The 24,078-nt window shown below is 37.6% G+C and overlaps 3 non-coding genes across 3 annotated transcripts; all 3 read left to right on the top strand.

Moving 5' to 3' along the window:
- Window positions 1-6,169: 6,169 nt before the first annotated feature.
- Window positions 6,170-8,164, top strand: LOC117149764. Its single transcript, XR_004460502.1, has one exon. It is a non-coding gene; the product is annotated as a small subunit ribosomal RNA (ribosomal RNA).
- A 686-nt stretch (window positions 8,165-8,850) lies between these two features.
- Window positions 8,851-9,029, top strand: LOC117149763. The gene has a single exon (XR_004460501.1). It is a non-coding gene; the product is annotated as a 5.8S ribosomal RNA (ribosomal RNA).
- Window positions 9,030-9,424: 395 nt separating this feature from the next.
- LOC117149765 lies at window positions 9,425-13,386 on the top strand. The gene has a single exon (XR_004460503.1). It is a non-coding gene; the product is annotated as a large subunit ribosomal RNA (ribosomal RNA).
- Window positions 13,387-24,078: the final 10,692 nt, after the last annotated feature.

Raw genomic sequence — 24,078 nt, 5'->3', positions numbered from 1 at the left:
CTGCATGGAGCTGCCATTGTACAGATCTTGGTGTAGTAGCAAATAATCGAATGAGACCTTGGAGGACTGAAGTGGAGAAGGGTTTCGTGTGAACAGTGGTTGATCACGAGTTAGTCGTCCTAAGTTCAAGGCGAAAGCCGAAAATTTTCAAGTAAACAAAAATGCCTAACTATATAAACAAAGCGAATATAATACACTTGAATAATTTTGAACGAAAGGGAATACGGTTCCAATTCCGTAACCTGTTGAGTATCCGTTTGTTATTAAATATGGGCCTCGTGCTCATCCTGGCAACAGGAACGACCATAAAGAAGCCGTCGAGAGATATCGGAAGAGTTTTCTTTTCTTTATAGCCGTACTACCATGGAAGTCTTTCGCAGAGAGATATGGTAGATGGGCTAGAAGAGCATGACATATACTGGTTGTGTCGATATTTCTCCTCGGACCTTGAAAATTTATGGTGGGGAACGCAAAACTTCTCACAGGCCGACAATATCCGCAGCTGCTCCGAGGTGAAGATCTCTATCGATAGAATAATGTAGGTAAGGGAAGTCGGCAAATTAGATCCGTAACTTCGGATAAGGATTGGCTCTGAAGATTGAGATAGTCGGGCTTGATTGGGAAACAATAACATGGTTTATGTGCTCGTTCTGGGTAAATAGAGTTTCTAGCATTTATGTTAGTTACTTGTTCCCGGATAGTTTAGTTACGTAGCCAATTGTGGAACTTTCTTGCTAAAATTTTAAGAATACTATTTGGGTTAAACCAATTAGTTCTTATCAATTATAACGATTATCAATTAACAATCAATTCAGAACTGGCACGGACTTGGGGAATCCGACTGTCTAATTAAAACAAAGCATTGTGATGGCCTAGCGGGTGTTGACACAATGTGATTTCTGCCCAGTGCTCTGAATGTCAAAGTGAAGAAATTCAAGTAAGCGCGGGTCAACGGCGGGAGTAACTATGACTCTCTTAAGGTAGCCAAATGCCTCGTCATCTAATTAGTGACGCGCATGAATGGATTAACGAGATTCCTACTGTCCCTATCTACTATCTAGCGAAACCACAGCCAAGGGAACGGGCTTGGAATAATTAGCGGGGAAAGAAGACCCTTTGAGCTTGACTCTAATCTGGCAGTGTAAGGAGACATAAGAGGTGTAGAATAAGTGGGAGATATTAGACCTCGGTTGGTATCGTCAATGAAATACCACTACTCTTATTGTTTCCTTACTTACTTGATTAAATGGAACGTGTACATTTCCTAGCCATTATACGGATATATTTATTATATCTTATGGTATTGGGTTTTGATGCAAGCTTCTTGATCAAAGTATCACGAGTTTGTTATATAATCGCAAACAAATTCTTTAATAAAACGATGCATTTATGTATTTTTGATTTGAAAATTTGGTATAACTCCAATTACTCAGGTATGATCCAATTCAAGGACATTGCCAGGTAGGGAGTTTGACTGGGGCGGTACATCTCTCAAATAATAACGGAGGTGTCCCAAGGCCAGCTCAGTGCGGACAGAAACCACACATAGAGCAAAAGGGCAAATGCTGACTTGATCTCGGTGTTCAGTACACACAGGGACAGCAAAAGCTCGGCCTATCGATCCTTTTGGTTTAAAGAGTTTTAACAAGAGGTGTCAGAAAAGTTACCATAGGGATAACTGGCTTGTGGCGGCCAAGCGTTCATAGCGACGTCGCTTTTTGATCCTTCGATGTCGGCTCTTCCTATCATTGTGAAGCAAAATTCACCAAGCGTTGGATTGTTCACCCATGCAAGGGAACGTGAGCTGGGTTTAGACCGTCGTGAGACAGGTTAGTTTACCCTACTAATGACAAAACGTTGTTGCGACAGCATTCCTGCGTAGTACGAGAGGAACCGCAGGTACGGACCAATGGCACAATACTTGTTCGAGCGAACAGTGGTATGACGCTACGTCCGTTGGATTATGCCTGAACGCCTCTAAGGTCGTATCCGTGCTGGACTGCAATGATAAATAAGGGGCAATTTGCATTGTATGGCTTCTAAAATTTAAAGTTTATAATTTATTTTATAAACGACAATGGATGTGATGCCAATGTAATTTGTAACATAGTAAATTAGGAGGATCTTCGATCACCTGATGCCGCGCTAGTTACATATAAAAGCATTATTTAATACAATGACAAAGCCTAGAATCAATTGTAAACGACTTTTGTAACAGGCAAGGTGTTGTAAGTGGTTGAGCAGCTGCCATACTGCGATCCACTGAAGCTTATCCTTTGCTTGATGATTCGATAAATAAATGATTTTTCCTGTAGCCAAACAAACACCTCGTCATCAATTTAGTGACGCATATGATATTGTCCCTATCATATAATTTTTGATATAAAGACTTTAAAGAATTATATCAAGTTGCCAAATACCTCGTCATCAATTTAGTGACGCATATGATATTGTCCCTATCGTATAATTTTTGATATAAAGACTTTAAAGAATTCTATCACTGTTGCCAAATACCTCGTCATCAATTTAGTGACGCATATGATATTGTCCCTATCATATAATTAATATAAAGACTTTAATGAATTGTGTCAAGTTGCCAAACACCTCGTCATCAATTTAGTGACGCATATGATATGTCCCTATCATATAATTTTTGATATAAAAGACTTTAAAGAATTGATATCAAGTTGCCAAATACCTCGTCATCAATTTAGTGACGCATATGATATGTCCCTATCATATAATTAATATAAAGACTTTAATGAATTGTGTCAAGTTGCCAAACACCTCGTCATCAATTTAGTGACGCATATGATATTGTCCCTATCATATAATTTTTGATATAAAGACTTTAAAGAATTATATCAAGTTGCCAAATACCTCGTCATCAATTTAGTGACGCATATGATATTGTCTCTATCATATAATTAATATAAAGACTTTAATGATTGTGTCAAGTTGCCAAACACCTCGTCATCAATTTAGTGACGCATATGATATTGTCCCTATCATATAATTTTTGATATAAAAACTTTAAAGAATTGTATCAAGTTGCCAAATACCTCGTCATCAATTTAGTGACGCATATGATATTGTCCCTATCATATAATTAATATAAAGACTTTAATGAATTGTGTCAAGTTGCCAAACACCTCGTCATCAATTTAGTGACGCATATGATATTGTCCCTATCATATAATTTTTGATATAAAAACTTTAAAGAATTGTATCAAGTTGCCAAATACCTCGTCATCAATTTAGTGACGCATATGATATTGTCCCTATCATATAATTAATATAAAGACTTTAATGAATTGTGTCAAGTTGCCAAACACCTCGTCATCAATTTAGTGACGCATATGATATTGTCCCTATCATATAATATTTGATATAAAGACTTTAAAGAATTATATCAAGTTGCCAAATACCTCGTCATCAATTTAGTGACGCATATGATATTGTCTCTATCATATAATTAATATAAAGACTTTAATGAATTGTGTCAAGTTGCCAAAACACCTCGTCATCAATTTAGTGACGCATATGATATTGTCCCTATCATATAATTTTTGATATAAAGACTTTAAAGAATTCTATCAAGTTGCCAAATACCTCGTCATCAATTTAGTGACGCATATGATATTGTCTCTATCATATAATTAATATAAAGACTTTAATGATTTGTGTCACGTTGCCAAACACCTCGTCATCAATTTAGTGACGCATATGATATTGTCCCTATCATATAATTAATATAAAGACTTTTTAAAGAATTGTATCAAGTTGCCAAACACCTCGTCATCAACTACTATATTATGGTTGCGCCGACCTCTCATATTGTATTCTCTTATGTCTTCATAGGATTTTGGCAATTATACGAGTAAATTAAATAATATACATATGAAAATGATTAATTATTATATGTATAAGGGAAAAAATGCTGAAATATTCCCATATTATCTTTAGTATTATAGAGGAAAGACCGTTGCCGACCTCTGATATTGTTCAAAACTTATGTATTTATATGATTTTGGCAATTATATGAGTAAATTAAATAATATACATATAAAATGATTAAATATTATATGTATAAATGTATAAAGGAAAAAATGATGAAATATTCCCACATTATCTTAGTATTATAGAGGAAAGACCGTTGCTGACCTCTGATATTGTTCAAAACTTATGTATTTATATGATTTTGGCAATAATATGAGTAAATTAAATAATATACATATGAAAATGATTAATTATTATATGTATAAATGTATAAGGGAAAAAATGCTGAAAATATTCCCATATTATCTTAGTATTATAGAGGAAAGACCGTTGCTGACCTCTGATATTGTTCAAAACTTATGTATTTATATGATTTTGGCAATTATATGAGTAAATTAAATAATATACATATGAAAATTATTAATTATTATATGTATAGGGGAAAAAATGCTGAAATATTCCCACATTCTCTTAGTATTATAGAGAAAAGCCATTATAGTGAGAGGGTATAGTAGTGTAAACGACCGAATTACGACAGAGGGTTCAAAAACTACTATAGGTAGGCAGTGGTTGCCGACCTCTCATATTGTTCAAAACTTATGTATTCATATGATTTGGCAATTATATGAGTAAATTAAATAATATACATATAAAATTATTAATATTAATATAGGGAAAATGCTGAAATATTCCCACATTCTCTTAGTATTATAGAGAAAAGCCATTATAGTGAGAGGGTATAGTAGTGTAAACGACCGGAATTACGACAGAGGGTTCAAAAACTACTATAGGTAGGCAGTGGTTGCCGACCTCTCATATTGTTCAAAACTTATGTATTCATATGATTTTGGCAATTATATGAGTAAATTAAATAATATACATATGAAAATTATTAATTATTATATGTATAAGGGAAAAAATGCTGAAAATATCCCACATTCTCTTAGTATTATAGAGAAAAGCCATTATAGTGAGAGGGTATAGTAGTGTAAACGACCGGAATTACGACAGAGGGTTCAAAAACTACTATAGGTAGGCAGTGGTTGCCGACCTCTCATATTGTTCAAAACTTATGTATTCATATGATTTTGGCAATAATATGAGTAAATTAAATAATATACATATGAAAATGATTAATTATTATATGTATAAGGGAAAAAATAATCATATTATATATGAATAATGGAAAAAAAATGAAATGTTCCTATAATCTCTTAATATATAAGAGAATAGCCCGTATGTTGGGTGGCAAACGGAATTGAAAATACCCGCTTTGAGGACAGCGGGTTCAAAAACTACTATAGGTAGGCAGTGGTTGCCGACCTCCCGCATTATTCGAAATATTTATTTCGGATTATGTTTATATTGGTTACATACAATAAAGTATATTATTATCCGTACAAATTTGTTTCTCAGTTCTATAGAACACGGGACTTGGCTCCGCGGATAATAGGAATATACGCTTTATAGATAATATCGTTGAAACAAAAGTCAAGTTTCTATTATATATAGAATAACAAATCGTTTCCATATATTATCGTTAATTTTTGGAGGCAGGCAAATATTAATTTATTACCTGCCGTATAGTTGGATTATTATATCGTTACGGTATAATACAAATATGGATTCTTATGAAAGAAATATAAAATTATATATTAAATGTGGAAATATTATCATATGCGCTTGGTTTTATGTTATATATTACCAGAGATATATATGAAAAGAGATAAATTTTAAATTTATCTTCAAAATGCAAATGATTTAACTTAATATTTATATTGGTTAAACAAAAATTGTACATGTGTGGATACAATAATTATGTATGTTGGAAATAAAATGATATTTTATAATGAAATATGTATGTATAAAAAGATAAAATTATAGAAATATATATATTACAATAATTAGATGAAATTCTTGTTATATTGGTAAAACAAGTATAAATTAAAAATGAAAATATGGATTACGAATGCTATATAAAAATGGCCGTAATCGAATGGATTTTTTTACTTATATATTTAAAATTTTACCCAAAGGCGAAATATTGAATTTTATTCAATATAATAAAAATCATGGAATTATATAAAGTGAAAAATCTATATATCTATATATCTATTATATTGCTTATTTCGATTCAAAATATATGAATGGAATATGAAGGAAAAACATTATTCTGGTTGATCCTGCCAGTAGTTATATGCTTGTCTCAAAGATTAAGCCATGCATGTCTAAGTACACACGAATTAAAAGTGAAACCGCAAAAGGCTCATTATATCAGTTATGGTTCCTTAGATCGTTAACAGTTACTTGGATAACTGTGGTAATTCTAGAGCTAATACATGCAATTAAAACATGAACCTTATGGGACATGTGCTTTTATTAGGCTAAAACCAAGCGATCGCAAGATCGTTATATTGGTTGAACTCTAGATAACATGCAGATCGTATGGTCTTGTACCGACGACAGATCTTTCAAATGTCTGCCCTATCAACTTTTGATGGTAGTATCTAGGACTACCATGGTTGCAACGGGTAACGGGGAATCAGGGTTCGATTCCGGAGAGGGAGCCTGAGAAACGGCTACCACATCTAAGGAAGGCAGCAGGCGCGTAAATTACCCACTCCCAGCTCGGGGAGGTAGTGACGAAAAATAACAATACAGGACTCATATCCGAGGCCCTGTAATTGGAATGAGTACACTTTAAATCCTTTAACAAGGACCAATTGGAGGGCAAGTCTGGTGCCAGCAGCCGCGGTAATTCCAGCTCCAATAGCGTATATTAAAGTTGTTGCGGTTAAAACGTTCGTAGTTGAACTTGTGCTTCATACGGGTAGTACAACTTACAATTGTGGTTAGTACTATACCTTTATGTATGTAAGCGTATTACCGGTGGAGTTCTTATATGTGATTAAATACTTGTATTTTTTCATATGTTCCTCCTATTTAAAAACCTGCACTAGTGCTCTTAAACGAGTGTTATTGTGGGCCGGTACTATTACTTTGAACAAATTAGAGTGCTTAAAGCAGGCTTCAAATGCCTGAATATTCTGTGCATGGGATAATGAAATAAGACCTCTGTTCTGCTTTCATTGGTTTTCAGATCAAGAGGTAATGATTAATAGAAGCAGTTTGGGGGCATTAGTATTACGACGCGAGAGGTGAAATTCTTGGACCGTCGTAAGACTAACTTAAGCGAAAGCATTTGCCAAAGATGTTTTCATTAATCAAGAACGAAAGTTAGAGGTTCGAAGGCGATCAGATACCGCCCTAGTTCTAACCATAAACGATGCCAGCTAGCAATTGGGTGTAGCTACTTTTATGGCTCTCTCAGTCGCTTCCCGGGAAACCAAAGCTTTTGGGCTCCGGGGGAAGTATGGTTGCAAAGCTGAAACTTAAAGGAATTGACGGAAGGGCACCACCAGGAGTGGAGCCTGCGGCTTAATTTGACTCAACACGGGAAAACTTACCAGGTCCGAACATAAGTGTGTAAGACAGATTGATAGCTCTTTCTCGAATCTATGGGTGGTGGTGCATGGCCGTTCTTAGTTCGTGGAGTGATTTGTCTGGTTAATTCCGATAACGAACGAGACTCAAATATATTAAATAGATATCTTCAGGATTATGGTGCTGAAGCTTATGTAGCCTTCATTCATGGTGGCAGTAAAATGTTTATTGTGTTTGAATGTGTTTATGTAAGTGGAGCCGTACCTGTTGGTTTGTCCCATTATAAGGACACTAGCTTCTTAAATGGACAAATTGCGTCTAGCAATAATGAGATTGAGCAATAACAGGTCTGTGATGCCCTTAGATGTCCTGGGCTGCACGCGCGCTACAATGAAAGTATCAACGTGTATTTCCTAGACCGAGAGGTCCGGGTAAACCGCTGAACCACTTTCATGCTTGGGATTGTGAACTGAAACTGTTCACATGAACTTGGAATTCCCAGTAAGTGTGAGTCATTAACTCGCATTGATTACGTCCCTGCCCTTTGTACACACCGCCCGTCGCTACTACCGATTGAATTATTTAGTGAGGTCTCCGGACGTGATCACTGTGACGCCTTGCGTGTTACGGTTGTTTCGCAAAAGTTGACCGAACTTGATTATTTAGAGGAAGTAAAAGTCGTAACAAGGTTTCCGTAGGTGAACCTGCGGAAGGATCATTATTGTATAATATCCTTATCGTTAATAAACATTTGTTATAATACAAATAAATACAATTTACCAAAATAAAAATATTACAAAATGATTCCACGGAATCAAAAGTTAAAGTCAAAATAAAATGAAGATGGCTTTTATTTTATATGTGGGGCTTGGCAACCTCATAAAAAGACTTTAACATTATTAATGTTGTTGTGCGTATTTGTGGCAGTACCTACTACAACAATGGCGTTTCCTATAAAAACAAATTCTCGAAAATGGAAATCGAAGAAACTGAACAAAATTTGAAAGTAGAAGTCGAATTAAAATTAAAATAATTTTGAATGTGGTATTCAAAATAAGTGTGTGTGTATATGGACCATAATATACACGCGTTGCGAATATGTATTGTTCATCTATGTTATGAGCATACGTTGGCTAATGCAACAACCTAAAATATACAATGTTTGTACCTGTCATCCATCAGGTTAATGTTTTATATAAATTTTGCAGTATGTGTCACCCAAAATAGCAAACCATAACCAGATTTTTATGATACATAATGCTTATATGAAACTAAGACATATCGCAACATTTATTTTTAGGTATAAAAATAAATTTATTGAAGGAATTGATATATGCCAGTAAAATGGTGTATTTTTAATTTCTTTCAATAAAAACAATATTGATATTATATAAAAATGAATTATAAAACTCTAAGCGGTGGATCACTCGGCTCATGGGTCGATGAAGAACGCAGCAAACTGTGCGTCATCGTGTGAACTGCAGGACACATGAACATCGACATTTTGAACGCATATCGCAGTCCATGCTGTTATGTACTTTAATTAATTTTATAGTGCTGCTTGGACTACATATGGTTGAGGGTTGTAAGACTATGCTAATTAAGTTGTTTATAAATTTTTTATAAGCATATGGTATATTATTGGATTAAATAATGATTTTATTCATAATATTAAAAAAGAAATGAAAAACATTATCTCACATTTGAATGTGAAAAACGAAGAGAAATATTTTCTTTTTCAATCAAATAATACTGAGAAATGTCTAGCATAAAAAATTGAAATATTTTTCATCTAGAATTGTCTCTTATTAATGATTCGGAAAAAGAAAAATCTTGGTTTTGTTATTATTCTTCGTTGGTTCGTTAAATGGATAAAAAATAACTTTGCTTACAAGAACTATTGGAACTATTTATAACGAATTTAATTGATTGTTTTATCATTTATATATAAAGAATTTATGGCAAAAAATAGTTATATATACAACCTCAACTCATATGGGACTACCCCCTGAATTTAAGCATATTAATTAGGGGAGGAAAAGAAACTAACAAGGATTTTCTTAGTAGCGGCGAGCGAAAAGAAAACAGTTCAGCACTAAGTCACTTTGTCTATATGGCAAATGTGAGATGCAGTGTATGGAGCGTCAATATTCTAGTATGAGAAATTAATGATTTAAGTCCTTCTTAAATGAGGCCATTTACCCATAGAGGGTGCCAGGCCCGTATAACGTTAATGATTACTAGATGATGTTTCCAAAGAGTCGTGTTGCTTGATAGTGCAGCACTAAGTGGGTGGTAAACTCCATCTAAAACTAAATATAACCATGAGACCGATAGTAAACAAGTACCGTGAGGGAAAGTTGAAAAGAACTCTGAATAGAGAGTTAAACAGTACGTGAAACTGCTTAGAGGTTAAGCCCGATGAACCTGAATATCCGTTATGGAAAATTCATCATTAAAATTGTAATATTTAAATAATATTATTAAGAATAATGTGCATTTTTTCCATATAAGGACATTGTAATCTATTAGCATATCCCAAATTTATCATAAAATATAACTTATAGTTTATTCCAATTAAATTGCTTGCATTTTAACACAGAATAAATGTTATTAATTTGATAAAGTGCTGATAGATTTATATTATTACAGAGCGTTAATTTTTCGGAATTATATAATGGCATAATTATCATTGATTTTTGTGTTTATTATATGCTCTTGTATGATTAACAATGCGAAAGATTCAGGATACCTTCGGGACCCGTCTTGAAACACGGACCAAGGAGTCTAACATATGTGCAAGTTATTGGGATGTAAACCTAATAGCGTAATTAACTTGACTAATAATGGGATTAGTTTTTTAGCTATTTATAGCTAATTAACACAATCCCGGGGCGTTCTATATAGTTATGTATAATGTATATTTATATTATTTATGCCTCTAACTGGAACGTACCTTGAGCATATATGCTGTGACCCGAAAGATGGTGAACTATACTTGATCAGGTTGAAGTCAGGGGAAACCCTGATGGAAGACCGAAACAGTTCTGACGTGCAAATCGATTGTCAGAATTGAGTATAGGGGCGAAAGACCAATCGAACCATCTAGTAGCTGGTTCCTTCCGAAGTTTCCCTCAGGATAGCTGGTGCATTTTAATATTATATAAAATAATCTTATCTGGTAAAGCGAATGATTAGAGGCCTTAGGGTCGAAACGATCTTAACCTATTCTCAAACTTTAAATGGGTAAGAACCTTAACTTTCTTGATATGAAGTTCAAGGTTATGATATAATGTGCCCAGTGGGCCACTTTTGGTAAGCAGAACTGGCGCTGTGGGATGAACCAAACGTAATGTTACGGTGCCCAAATTAACAACTCATGCAGATACCATGAAAGGCGTTGGTTGCTTAAAACAGCAGGACGGTGATCATGGAAGTCGAAATCCGCTAAGGAGTGTGTAACAACTCACCTGCCGAAGCAACTAGCCCTTAAAATGGATGGCGCTTAAGTTGTATACCTATACATTACCGCTAAAGTAGATGATTTATATTACTTGTGATATAAATTTTGAAACTTTAGTGAGTAGGAAGGTACAATGGTATGCGTAGAAGTGTTTGGCGTAAGCCTGCATGGAGCTGCCATTGGTACAGATCTTGGTGGTAGTAGCAAATAATCGAATGAGACCTTGGAGGACTGAAGTGGAGAAGGGTTTCGTGTGAACAGTGGTTGATCACGAGTTAGTCGGTCCTAAGTTCAAGGCGAAAGCCGAAAATTTTCAAGTAAAACAAAAATGCCTAACTATATAAACAAAGCGAATATAATACACTTGAATAATTTTGAACGAAAGGGAATACGGTTCCAATTCCGTAACCTGTTGAGTATCCGTTTGTTATTAAATATGGGCCTCGTGCTCATCCTGGCAACAGGAACGACCATAAAGAAGCCGTCGAGAGATATCGGAAGAGTTTTCTTTTCTGTTTTATAGCCGTACTACCATGGAAGTCTTTCGCAGAGAGATATGGTAGATGGGCTAGAAGAGCATGACATATACTGTTGTGTCGATATTTTCTCCTCGGACCTTGAAAATTTATGGTGGGGACACGCAAACTTCTCAACAGGCCGTACCAATATCCGCAGCTGGTCTCCAAGGTGAAGAGTCTCTAGTCGATAGAATAATGTAGGTAAGGGAAGTCGGCAAATTAGATCCGTAACTTCGGGATAAGGATTGGCTCTGAAGATTGAGATAGTCGGGCTTGATTGGGAAACAATAACATGGTTTATGTGCTCGTTCTGGGTAAATAGAGTTTCTAGCATTTATGTTAGTTACTTGTTCCCCGGATAGTTTAGTTACGTAGCCAATTGTGGAACTTTCTTGCTAAAATTTTTAAGAATACTATTTGGGTTAAACCAATTAGTTCTTATCAATTATAACGATTATCAATTAACAATCAATTCAGAACTGGCACGGACTTGGGGAATCCGACTGTCTAATTAAAACAAAGCATTGTGATGGCCCTAGCGGGTGTTGACACAATGTGATTTCTGCCCAGTGCTCTGAATGTCAAAGTGAAGAAATTCAAGTAAGCGCGGGTCAACGGCGGGAGTAACTATGACTCTCTTAAGGTAGCCAAATGCCTCGTCATCTAATTAGTGACGCGCATGAATGGATTAACGAGATTCCTACTGTCCCTATCTACTATCTAGCGAAACCACAGCCAAGGGAACGGGCTTGGAATAATTAGCGGGGAAAGAAGACCCTTTTGAGCTTGACTCTAATCTGGCAGTGTAAGGAGACATAAGAGGTGTAGAATAAGTGGGAGATATTAGACCTCGGTTTGGTATCGTCAATGAAATACCACTACTCTTATTGTTTCCTTACTTACTTGATTAAATGGAACGTGTATCATTTCCTAGCCATTATACGGATATATTTATTATATCTTATGGTATTGGGTTTTGATGCAAGCTTCTTGATCAAAGTATCACGAGTTTGTTATATAATCGCAAACAAATTCTTTAATAAAACGATGCATTTATGTATTTTTGATTTGAAAATTTGGTATAACTCCAATTACTCAGGTATGATCCAATTCAAGGACATTGCCAGGTAGGGAGTTTGACTGGGGCGGTACATCTCTCAAATAATAACGGAGGTGTCCCAAGGCCAGCTCAGTGCGGACAGAAACCACACATAGAGCAAAAGGGCAAATGCTGACTTGATCTCGGTGTTCAGTACACACAGGGACAGCAAAAGCTCGGCCTATCGATCCTTTTGGTTTAAAGAGTTTTTAACAAGAGGTGTCAGAAAAGTTACCATAGGGATAACTGGCTTGTGGCGGCCAAGCGTTCATAGCGACGTCGCTTTTTGATCCTTCGATGTCGGCTCTTCCTATCATTGTGAAGCAAAATTCACCAAGCGTTGGATTGTTCACCCATGCAAGGGAACGTGAGCTGGGTTTAGACCGTCGTGAGACAGGTTAGTTTTACCCTACTAATGACAAAACGTTGTTGCGACAGCATTCCTGCGTAGTACGAGAGGAACCGCAGGTACGGACCAATGGCACAATACTTGTTCGAGCGAACAGTGGTATGACGCTACGTCCGTTGGATTATGCCTGAACGCCTCTAAGGTCGTATCCGTGCTGGACTGCAATGATAAATAAGGGGCAATTTGCATTGTATGGCTTCTAAACCATTTAAAGTTTATAATTTATTTTATAAACGACAATGGATGTGATGCCAATGTAATTTGTAACATAGTAAATTAGGAGGATCTTCGATCACCTGATGCCGCGCTAGTTACATATAAAAGCATTATTTAATACAATGACAAAGCCTAGAATCAATTGTAAACGACTTTTGTAACAGGCAAGGTGTTGTAAGTGGTTGAGCAGCTGCCATACTGCGATCCACTGAAGCTTATCCTTTGCTTGATGATTCGATAAATAAATGATTTTTCCTGTAGCCAAACAAACACCTCGTCATCAATTTAGTGACGCATATGATATTGTCCCTATCATATAATTTTTGATATAAAGACTTTAAAGAATTATATCAAGTTGCCAAATACCTCGTCATCAATTTAGTGACGCATATGATATTGTCCTATCTATAATTTTTTTATTGAATTTTCAGTTGCCAAACTCGTCATCATTTAGTGACGCATATGATATTGTCCCTATCATATAATTTTTGATATAAAGACTTTAAAGAATTTATCAAGTTGCCAAATACCTCGTCATCAATTTAGTTTTTTTTTTTTTTTTTTTTTTTTTTTTTTTTTTTTTTTTTTTTTTTTTTTTTTTTTTTTAGCGTGCGTTTATTTATTTAAAATCTGTCCTAGTGGACAATAATTAAATGGTTTTGCGGGGGAACATTAGCTTAAGGGATACTATTGTACATGTATTTGTGGCGGGTTTTATATGTGTTGTCTATTGTTGTGGAAGATCGAGAGGGTGTCTCCTCATGAGACGTCTGCTTGTTTGGCTATTGTCTAACAGGTTGGTGGCGAGGTGGTTAGGGTGGTTTTCGAGCCTTTTCAGGTATCTCTCGCTGAGCCTGGAGATTTCATCAGCGACTTGTGGGATTCCAAGTTCCCTATGTATGGCGACATTCTCGTGGTAGGGATGCGCATTACAGGCAATTCTCAAGCACCTATTCTGGAACCGCTGTATACGCAGGCGATTCGTGTGGCTTGCCGTGCCCCATAGCTGTATCCCGTAGGTCCAGATGGGCTTGAGAATTGCCTTGTACACCAGGATTTTGTGGTTCTGCCTTAGCTTGGACCCTCTCCCAATAAGCCAATGCATCTGCCTCAGACGCGCATCGGCCTGTATGCGTTTGCTGACGATGTGGGGACGCCAAGTGAGCCTGCGGTCCAGGGTAAGTCCTAGGTACTTGGGTGCGGGTGCGTTGGGAATGATGACTCCGTTTAGCGTGACCGGTGGGCAGTCTCCTCTCCTTAGTGCAAATGTTGTTTGGGTAGATTTTTCCGCGTTCACTACGATGTTCCACCTGCTGAGCCAGGGATGTAGCGCGTCCATTTGCCTTTGGATTGTTTCGGAGGCTTCTCGTGGGTCGGATGAGGAGGCGAGGAAAGCCGTGTCATCTGCATAAGTCGCTATAGTTAGGTTCCTGGAGGGGATTATGGGAAGGTCTGCGGTGTAAAGGGTGTACAGTATTGGTCCGAGCACACTGCCTTGCGGAACTCCAGCTCTGATCAGTCTGGGTAGGCTTATTGCACTTCCGCATCTGACTTGGAATGCTCTTCCCTCAGTGTAGGATTTGAGGAGGGTAAAATGGGGGCTTGGGAGGTAGGATTTGAGTTTATGGAGGAGTCCAGGATGCCAAACTCTGTCGAATGCCTGCTTCACGTCGAGCATTACAGCGCAGCAGTATTTCTTTTGCTCGAATGCCTCGAGGATCCGTTCGACTAGCCGGTGGCATTGCTCTGGTGTTCCGTGGGAGCGCCTGAAGCCAAACTGGTGATCGGGGATCAAACCAGCCTCATCCAGTACTGGCAATACTCTGCGCAAAAATACTCTTTCGAGTATTTTGGAGAGGATTGCCAGCAAACTAATCGGACGATAGGAGGCGAGATTGGCTTCAGGCTTACCAGGCTTGAGGAGGACAATAACCTCTGCTCTTTTCCACTCTTCCGGGAAGTACCCTAGCCGGAAGCAGCTGTTGTAAATGCTGGCCAGCATTTGTGTGCAGCGGAATGGGAGCATTTTTAGGGCCGCCGCATCTATACGATCCAGGCCTGGAGATTTGTTGTTCTTCAGTAGAGCAATCTCCTGCGCAACTTCCTCAGGGTCGACTGGTTCCAACGGGGGACCGGGAGAGCTTGGGCTATTGAGAAACCGGGCTGTTTCAGCATGTTCTTCGGCAGTGCAGCAGTCGAACGGAGAGAAGGCGTTGTAAAGGTGTTCGGCGAAAGCTTCTGCTCTTTCAGCATCCGAACGGCACCAGGATCCATCTGCTTTGCGCACTGCGGAAACCTTTTTGGCTGGTCGTTTAATGTGGCGGGTGACGTTCCACAGATTGTGGTCTGGGTCCCCGGGAGAGAGTTCCTCGAGGAATCTGAGGAAGGAGTCCTGGCGTAGGCTGGAGATCTTGTCCTTCAACTCCTTTGTGGCGTGATTGAGCGCTGTTTTGTCTCTTGGATTGCGCGTCAAGAACCAAACTCTCCTGAGACGCCTCTTCTCAGTCACGAGTGCCGCAATTTCCGGGGACCAGAGGTGGAGGTCCCTGCTAGGTGTTCTCGCAGTCTTTGGTGGCGGTGGGCTTGCGAATTCCGCAGCGTTTTGCATCTGCCTGGTGAGATTCCCGATAGCTTCATCAATGTTCCTGGGTGTGTTGAGGATGGGGTTCGGATTGACGGTGGAGAGCATCCAGGACGCGAACTTGGCGGCGTCGGTATATTTTCCAGTGAGCCTTCTGAGCGGGGTTTTCCTGAGGACTGGCGTGTTGATTAGCACGTTTATTGCACAGTGGTCTGACAGGAGATCAGCATTTGTTGTGCAGCTGATCTTCGCATGCCCTATGCCTTTCGACACAGCAAAGTCCAGTAGGTCTGGAGTCTTGAGGGGATTCGTTGGCCAGTGAGTGGGCTCGCCAGTGGAGTGGCAGTCCAGTCGGTGGCGTTGCAGGTACCCAAACAGAGTTTTCCCTTTGGGGTTGTTGGCGCGCGATCCCCACCAAGAATGTTTGGCGTTATAATCTCCAGCTGCTATGAAGCGGGGCCCAAAATGCTCGAAGAACTCACTGAGGTGAGATGCTGTTATGCGGTATCTGGGGGGAAAGTAGACCGCTCCAATGTCTAAATCTCCTTGCGGGCTGACAATCCTGATGACAGGACATTGTGCCCAGTCTTGCTGAAACGCGGGCAGCTCTAGGTATTGAATACCGCTCCTGATGAGGATGGCTGCTCCACCGCGTGCTCTGCCAGAAGGATGGTCTGCATGGATGAGGTCATATCCGCTGATATTAAAGTGGGATCTGGGGGAGAAGTGGGTTTCGGCTACGAGTAGGATATCGATCTGGTGGGTCTTCAGATGGTGCTCGACTATGGCCTTGCTGTTCTGCAGGCCGTTCGCATTCCAGACGACTAGGTGGAGCTTTAGTTGCATGACTTGCTGTTGAGAATGGTGGCCACCAGCTGTGTCATCTGGGTGAACATGCGCTCCATCATCCTTTCCATCATTCCTTCCATGCGAGCGAACATCGCTTCTATCTGACCGGAGTGTGGGGTTTCTGTTTGGGTTTGGACTGGGGTTGTGGGATTCTGCGGTGCTGCGTGCACTCCGTTGAGGGCGTCTCGGTAGCTCCTGCCAGAGGTGACGTTTGGTGATGCCACGGGCGGCGCCTTGTTAGCATTAGCGACGGGCCTTGTTTTCGGAGCAGCGAGTGCTTTGGCCCTTTTGTATGCAGGGCATCCCTTGAAAGACGCAGGATGGTCCGCCTGGCAGTGGAAGCAGCACGCTTTGTCGTCCTCCCTCTTCTCACATGCCCTCGATTCGTGAGGGCCTCCACACTTTACACATCGGTATTCCAGGAAGCAGTAACGCTGTGTATGACCGAATCCTTGGCACCTGAAGCATTGAGGCACGTCGTTGAACTTCTGCGGCGGTTCAATGGTTACTACCGACCTGCAGATCCGCTTGACTTGGTAGACGTCTTTGTTGTTGCTGGAAGGCTCCAGGTTGGCGAAGAATATTCCCAGCGGTTCTTTAGTTCTTCTGCCAATGGGATTGTGCAGATCTCTAACAGCGTGCCCTTGTCTGCGAAGGTCTTCAATGATTTCCTCACGATCGGTGGAGTGGTGGAGTCCTTTGATGACAACCTTGTATGCACGTTCATCTTTCGGCTGGAAAGTCCGATGCCTCTTGTTTTGGGCCACAAGTTGGAGACGCAGAGCTGTATAGGACTCTTTGTCCGGCATCATGACACGTACGTTGTTGCCATTCACGGTCTTGTAGGTAAAATTGTTCTTCGGGCCTACAAGAGTCGTGATCATCTTGACGAGTGCCGAGATGTTGGTCACATCGGGGATAAAAATCGGAGGTGGCTTGATGGTCTTCGGGGTGGGCTTTGGTTTCTCGGGGGTCTTGGGCTTGGAATCGTCTTTAGGTCCGGGTTCGTCATCAGAGCTCTCTTGGTCGTACTCGTCTTCTTCGGTCGAGAGTAAAGCGAAGGCGTTGTTGGCGAGCTTCTTGCGCAGAGCTGCGCTAGTGCTTGGCTTATCTTCCAGCTCCTCTCCCTGTGCTTTCTTTGCCGGTTTTCGCTTTATCTCGCCCGGCTCTGTATGCGAGGTGCTTCCCTCGCTGCTGGAGCTGCTCTTGCGTGTTCTCAGAGCCTTTTTGCGTGGTGTTGTTCCAAGCTTGTGGGTGCGCGGGGGGGCCTGCCAGTCCATCTTCTCCAAAGTTGATAAGGAGTGAGGAGGGGGGGGGGGGGGGAAGCTGGGCACCGTAAGCCGGTGAGCCAGGCAGCACGTGGCTGCTGCTTTGCAATTATACCGCTGCTTCGAGCACTGGGTTTTTTGCGCTGATAACACGCACACTCGGGTGTGCGATGGTGTTAGTGCGAACTACCGTTAGGTACGTTGGCTGGGCCAATCAAAACGCGCGACAAGATCACGCGACGCGAAGTGGCTGGGCACAAGTAACGGGACTTACAACTGTGAACAATTTGCTAACAATTTGCTGTCGATCCGCAGGCACGTCTGCACTCGTCGAGTGTTCGATCGCGACTGATCAATTTAGTGACGCATATGATATTGTCCCTATCATATAATTAATATAAAGACTTTAATGAATTGTGTCAAGTTGCCAAACACCTCGTCATCAATTTAGTGACGCATATGATATTGTCCCTATCATATAATTTTTGATATAAAGACTTTAAAGAATTTATCAAGTTGCCAAATACCTCGTCATCAATTTAGTGACGCATATGATATTGTCTCTATCATATAATTAATATAAAGACTTTAATGAATTGTGTCAAGTTGCCAAACACCTCGTCATCAATTTAGTGACGCATATGATATTGTCCCTATCATATAATTTTTGATATAAAAACTTTAAAGAATTGTATCAAGTTGCCAAATACCTCGTCATCAATTTAGTGACGCATATGATATTGTCCCTATCATATAATTAATATAAAGACTTTAATGAATTGTGTCAAGTTGCCAAACACCTCGTCATCAATTTAGTGACGCATATGATATTGTCCCTATCATATAATTTTTGATATAAAGACTTTAAAGAATTATATCAAGTTGCCAAATACCTCGTCATCAATTTAGTGACGCATATGATATTGTCCCTATCATATAATTAATATAAAGACTTTAATGAATTGTGTCAAGTTGCCAAACACCTCGTCATCAATTTAGTGACGCATATGATATTGTCCCTATCATATAATTTTTGATATAAAGACTTTAAAGAATTATATCAAGTTGCCAAATACCTCGTCATCAATTTAGTGACGCATATGATATTGTCTCTATCATATAATTAATATAAAGACTTTAATGAATTGTGTCAAGTTGCCAAACACCTCGTCATCAATTTAGTGACGCATATGATATTGTCCCTATCATATAATTTTTGATATAAAAACTTTAAAGAATTGTATCAAGTTGCCAAATACCTCGTCATCAATTTAGTGACGCATATGATATTGTCCCTATCATATAATTAATATAAAGACTTTAATGAATTGTGTCAAGTTGCCAAACACCTCGTCATCAATTTAGTGACGCATATGATATTGTCCCTATCATATAATTTTTGATATAAAAACTTTAAAGAATTGTATCAAGTTGCCAAATACCTCGTCATCAATTTAGTGACGCATATGATATTGTCCCTATCATATAATTAATATAAAGACTTTAATGAATTGTGTCAAGTTGCCAAACACCTCGTCATCAATTTAGTGACGCATATGATATTGTCCCTATCATATAATATTTGATATAAAGACTTTAAAGAATTATATCAAGTTGCCAAATACCTCGTCATCAATTTAGTGACGCATATGATATTGTCTCTATCATATAATTAATATAAAGACTTTAATGAATTGTGTCAAGTTGCCAAACACCTCGTCATCAATTTAGTGACGCATATGATATTGTCCCTATCATATAATTTTTGATATAAAGACTTTAAAGAATTCTATCAAGTTGCCAAATACCTCGTCATCAATTTAGTGACGCATATGATATTGTCTCTATCATATAATTAATATAAAGACTTTAATGATTTGTGTCACGTTGCCAAACACCTCGTCATCAATTTAGTGACGCATATGATATTGTCCCTATCATATAATTAATATAAAGACTTTTTAAAGAATTGTATCAAGTTGCCAAACACCTCGTCATCAACTACTATATTATGGTTGCGCCGACCTCTCATATTGTATTCTCTTATGTCTTCATAGGATTTTGGCAATTATACGAGTAAATTAAATAATATACATATGAAAATGATTAATTATTATATGTATAAGGGAAAAAATGCTGAAATATTCCCATATTATCTTAGTATTATAGAGGAAAGACCGTTGCCGACCTCTGATATTGTTCAAAACTTATGTATTTATATGATTTTGGCAATTATATGAGTAAATTAAATAATATACATATAAAATGATTAAATATTATATGTATAAATGTATAAAGGAAAAAATGATGAAATATTCCCACATTATCTTAGTATTATAGAGGAAAGACCGTTGCTGACCTCTGATATTGTTCAAAACTTATGTATTTATATGATTTTGGCAATAATATGAGTAAATTAAATAATATACATATGAAAATGATTAATTATTATATGTATAAATGTATAAGGGAAAAAATGCTGAAAATATTCCCATATTATCTTAGTATTATAGAGGAAAGACCGTTGCTGACCTCTGATATTGTTCAAAACTTATGTATTTATATGATTTTGGCAATTATATGAGTAAATTAAATAATATACATATGAAAATTATTAATTATTATATGTATAGGGGAAAAAATGCTGAAATATTCCCACATTCTCTTAGTATTATAGAGAAAAGCCATTATAGTGAGAGGGTATAGTAGTGTAAACGACCGGAATTACGACAGAGGGTTCAAAAACTACTATAGGTAGGCAGTGGTTGCCGACCTCTCATATTGTTCAAAACTTATGTATTCATATGATTTTGGCAATTATATGAGTAAATTAAATAATATACATATGAAAATTATTAATTATTATATGTATAAGGGAAAAAATGCTGAAATATCCCACATTCTCTTAGTATAATAGAGAAAAGCCATTATAGTGAGAGGGTATAGTAGTGTAAACGACCGGAATTACGACAGAGGGTTCAAAAACTACTATAGGTAGGCAGTGGTTGCCGACCTCTCATATTGTTCAAAACTTATGTATTCATATGATTTTGGCAATAATATGAGTAAATTAAATAATATACATATGAAAATGATTAATTATTATATGTATAAGGGAAAAAATTCTGAAAATATCCCACATTCTCTTAGTATTATAGAGAAAAGCCATTATAGTGAGAGGGTATAGTAGTGTAAACGACCGGAATTACGACAGAGGGTTCAAAAACTACTATAGGTAGGCAGTGGTTGCCGACCTCTCATATTGTTCAAAACTTATGTATTCATATGATTTTGGCAATAATATGAGTAAATTAAATAATATACATATGAAAATGATTAATTATTATATGTATAAGGGAAAAAATGCTGAAAATATCCCACATTCTCTTAGTATTATAGAGAAAAGCCATTATAGTGAGAGGGTATAGTAGTGTAAACGACCGGAATTACGACAGAGGGTTCAAAAACTACTATAGGTAGGCAGTGGTTGCCGACCTCTCATATTGTTCAAAACTTATGTATTCATATGATTTTGGCAATAATATGAGTAAATTAAATAATATACATATGAAAATGATTAATTATTATATGTATAAGGGAAAAAATGCTGAAAATATCCCACATTCTCTTAGTATTATAGAGAAAAGCCATTATAGTGAGAGGGTATAGTAGTGTAAACGACCGGAATTACGACAGAGGGTTCAAAAACTACTATAGGTAGGCAGTGGTTGCCGACCTCTCATATTGTTCAAAACTTATGTATTCATATGATTTTGGCAATAATATGAGTAAATTAAATAATATACATATGAAAATGATTAATTATTATATGTATAAGGGAAAAAATAATCATATTATATATGAATAATGGAAAAAAAAATGAAATGTTCCTATAATCTCTTAATATATAAGAGAATAGCCCGTATGTTGGGTGGCAAACGGAATTGAAAATACCCGCTTTGAGGACAGCGGGTTCAAAAACTACTATAGGTAGGCAGTGGTTGCCGACCTCCCGCATTATTCGAAATATTTATTTCGGATTATGTTTATATTGGTTACATACAATAAAGTATATTATTATCCGTACAAATTTGTTTCTCAGTTCTATAGAACACGGGACTTGGCTCCGCGGATAATAGGAATATACGCTTTATAGATAATATCGTTGAAACAAAAGTCAAGTTTCTATTATATATAGAATAACAAATCGTTTCCATATATTATCGTTAATTTTTGGAGGCAGGCAAATATTAATTTATTACCTGCCGTATAGTTGGATTATTATATCGTTACGGTATAATACAAATATGGATTCTTATGAAAGAAATATAAAATTATATATTAAATGTGGAAATATTATCATATGCGCTTGGTTTTATGTTATATATTACCAGAGATATATATGAAAAGAGATAAATTTTAAATTTATCTTCAAAATGCAAATGATTTAACTTAATATTTATATTGGTTAAACAAAAATTGTACATGTGTGGATACAATAATTATGTATGTTGGAAATAAAATGATATTTTATAATGAAATATGTATGTATAAAAAGATAAAATTATAGAAATATATATATTACAATAATTAGATGAAATTCTTGTTATATTGGTAAAACAAGTATAAATTAAAAATGAAAATATGGATTACGAATGCTATATAAAAATGGCCGTAATCGAATGGATTTTTTTACTTATATATTTAAAATTTTACCCAAAGGCGAAATATTGAATTTTATTCAATATAATAAAAATCATGGAATTATATAAAGTGAAAAATCTATATATCTATATATCTATTATATTGCTTATTTCGATTCAAAATATATGAATGGAATATGAAGGAAAAACATTATTCTGGTTGATCCTGCCAGTAGTTATATGCTTGTCTCAAAGATTAAGCCATGCATGTCTAAGTACACACGAATTAAAAGTGAAACCGCAAAAGGCTCATTATATCAGTTATGGTTCCTTAGATCGTTAACAGTTACTTGGATAACTGTGGTAATTCTAGAGCTAATACATGCAATTAAAACATGAACCTTATGGGACATGTGCTTTTATTAGGCTAAAACCAAGCGATCGCAAGATCGTTATATTGGTTGAACTCTAGATAACATGCAGATCGTATGGTCTTGTACCGACGACAGATCTTTCAAATGTCTGCCCTATCAACTTTTGATGGTAGTATCTAGGACTACCATGGTTGCAACGGGTAACGGGGAATCAGGGTTCGATTCCGGAGAGGGAGCCTGAGAAAACGGCTACCACATCTAAGGAAGGCAGCAGGCGCGTAAATTACCCACTCCCAGCTCGGGGAGGTAGTGACGAAAAATAACAATACAGGACTCATATCCGAGGCCCTGTAATTGGAATGAGTACACTTTAAATCCTTTAACAAGGACCAATTGGAGGGCAAGTCTGGTGCCAGCAGCCGCGGTAATTCCAGCTCCAATAGCGTATATTAAAGTTGTTGCGGTTAAAACGTTCGTAGTTGAACTTGTGCTTCATACGGGTAGTACAACTTACAATTGTGGTTAGTACTATACCTTTATGTATGTAAGCGTATTACCGGTGGAGTTCTTATATGTGATTAAATACTTGTATTTTTTCATATGTTCCTCCTATTTAAAAACCTGCACTAGTGCTCTTAAACGAGTGTTTTGTGGGCCGGTACTATTACTTTGAACAAATTAGAGTGCTTAAAGCAGGCTTCAAATGCCTGAATATTCTGTGCATGGGATAATGAAATAAGACCTCTGTTCTGCTTTCATTGGTTTTCAGATCAAGAGGTAATGATTAATAGAAGCAGTTTGGGGGCATTAGTATTACGACGCGAGAGGTGAAATTCTTGGACCGTCGTAAGACTAACTTAAGCGAAAGCATTTGCCAAAGATGTTTTCATTAATCAAGAACGAAAGTTAGAGGTTCGGAAGGCGATCAGATACCGCCCTAGTTCTAACCATAAACGATGCCAGCTAGCAATTGGGTGTAGCTACTTTTATGGCTCTCTCAGTCGCTTCCCGGGAAACCAAAGCTTTTGGGCTCCGGGGGAAGTATGGTTGCAAAGCTGAAACTTAAAGGAATTGACGGAAGGGCACCACCAGGAGTGGAGCCTGCGGCTTAATTTGACTCAACACGGGAAAACTTACCAGGTCCGAACATAAGTGTGTAAGACAGATTGATAGCTCTTCTCGAATCTATGGGTGGTGGTGCATGGCCGTCTTAGT

This window comes from Drosophila mauritiana, unplaced genomic scaffold (assembly GCF_004382145.1).
Source record: "Drosophila mauritiana strain mau12 unplaced genomic scaffold, ASM438214v1 U_32, whole genome shotgun sequence".
Classification (NCBI taxonomy): Eukaryota; Metazoa; Arthropoda; class Insecta; order Diptera; family Drosophilidae; genus Drosophila; species Drosophila mauritiana.
This window is presented reverse-complemented; position numbering and strand designations above follow the sequence as displayed.